At 36.1% G+C, this 2,151-nt stretch overlaps 1 non-coding gene across 1 annotated transcript; it reads right to left on the bottom strand.

Moving 5' to 3' along the window:
• Positions 1-1,610: 1,610 nt before the first annotated feature.
• LOC141715432 (small nucleolar RNA R71) lies at positions 1,611-1,717 on the bottom strand. The gene has a single exon (XR_012572196.1). It is a non-coding gene; the product is annotated as a small nucleolar RNA R71 (small nucleolar RNA).
• Between the last annotated feature and the right edge of the window lie 434 nt (positions 1,718-2,151).

Raw genomic sequence — 2,151 nt, 5'->3', positions numbered from 1 at the left:
TAAACCAGTAATAAGATGTTTTTAATAACAAGGAGCCAAGGGAGAGCAATACAAAGACCTGGAGAGCACAAGACGTCTACGGAGAAGAAGACTTTTGTATTCTTCAATATAGTAGATACTTTGGATGTTTATTTTTGATTTGTCTTTGAACCCTAATACTCTTATATTTATTATCATGTTTTTATTGGAACCCATGGTGACATTGAATTCGATCATGAACTAATCATTATCATGGGGTTCTAACAGATATATCTATGGATTCTAATAGTTAATTGTTTTATAACCCTTTCTGTGTGGTGATTTACGATTTCCTAGTTTGGTTGTGCTTATTCTTCTTTGATGCGTAGCTAACATCAAAGATTGTTTGTTAATCTGTATTGAAGCGACAGTGAATATAGAGGTTTAGAACTTGTCATGCTAGCACAGGTTTATATATGAATTGACATGCATAATTCGTGGGTAACTTTAAACGTCTTATTCACCCTATATAATCAAGAAAGATAACTTGCTCTTAAACCATCATGTTTTCAATCTTTATAGACATATAGGGACTAAGCATAATTGGTGTATATTCAACTTCTATCTTAACTGTGGATGTTTGATAGTAAGGTATACGTATAATGAAAATTACTGTATACTAATTTCGTGTTATCAGATTAGTTGTCATCACCATCACATGCTAGGGTTAAAGACATAAACTTTGAATGAAGTATTTAATGAAGTTAGAATCCCATGTTTATTCTCATATAAGTAATTCAATCTTTATTCTCTTAGTTAATGCTATTTAGTTTAATCTCTTAGTTAAATCAAAACTCAAATTGTTATTTGTCTTAGCATTGAACGATAATCATACATTGTTGCATAAGTGCATAATTTGAACTTAACCTAAACCAGTCTTTGTAGGAACGAACTTGACTTATATCTTATACTACTTGTGATCGCGTATGTTTCCGTGTCTTTTCACGTTTGAATTATAGCGAACTAGTTTTTGGCACCGCTGCCAGGGATTTCGGTATTAAATTTAGTTTTTGTGCCTGACATCAGTGGCCGTTAAAGTTCACTGAATCGGATATTTTACTTACTTGTTTACTTTGTTTGTGTTTCAGGTACTCTAGAGAGCGTGTATGTGAACGTGTTCTCAATCTCGTAAGGAAATACTAGACGAAGTTAAAGAAGTTTTTAAAGAAGTTGAGAAAGTTGAAGAAGAAGTTTTTATTGCAATGGGAGAACCAACAACAAATCTGAAAGCTTTGATGGATTATTCTCAACCAAAGATCAATGACATTCATTCTAGAATTGTCAGACCATCCATTGCGGCTAATACTTTTGTAATCAAGTCTAGCATAATTCAAATGGTGCATAATTCAGTTCAGTTTGGGGGTTCTCCAACGGAAGATCCTAACATGCATATTAGAGATTTCATCGAGATCTGCGACACCTTTAAGTTCAACAATATTTCTGAAGATGCTGTGAAGCTGAGGCTTTTCCCATTCTCTGTGAGGGATAAAGATAAGTGGTGGTTGCATTCTCTACCAACAGGTTCTATCACTACTTGGGAGGATCTTGCTCAGAAGTTTCTTACTAAATTCTTCCCTATGGCGAAGACAGCTGTAATCAGGAACACTCTTACTCAATTTGCGCAGCAATCAGGAGAATCTTAATGTGAGGCTTGGGAGCACTACAAGGAGATGCTTAGGGAGTGTCCTCATCATGGAATGCGTGATTGGATGATTATCAATTGCTTTTATAATGGTTTGGGAGCACAGTCCAGACCCATGCTCGATGCAGCATCAGATGGAGCCTTATGGGCTAAGAGCTATGATGAAGCTTATGAACTAATTGAATTGATAGCTCCTAATGAATATCAGAACCCAACTCAGAGACTACCTTACGGTAAGGTAGCAGAAATTGTAGAGATGGATACAACTACGGCTATAGTTGCTCAGCTAAAGGCGTTAATGATGAAAGTAGATTCTTTGGCTAACTATGGAGTTAATCAGATCACAAGTGTCTGTGAGCTTTGTGCAGGTGCGTACATAACGAAGCAGTGTGCTATATCTAATGAGTCAGCCCAGTTTGTGAGCAACTTTCAGAGGTTGCAGCAACCAGTTCCTGCCACTTATCATCCTAACAACCGTAATTATCCTAACT

Source organism: Apium graveolens, chromosome 3 (genome assembly GCF_009905375.1).
Source record: "Apium graveolens cultivar Ventura chromosome 3, ASM990537v1, whole genome shotgun sequence".
Taxonomy (NCBI): domain Eukaryota; kingdom Viridiplantae; phylum Streptophyta; class Magnoliopsida; order Apiales; family Apiaceae; genus Apium; species Apium graveolens.
Note: the sequence above shows the minus strand (reverse complement) of the source record. Positions and strands in the feature narration are given on the sequence as shown.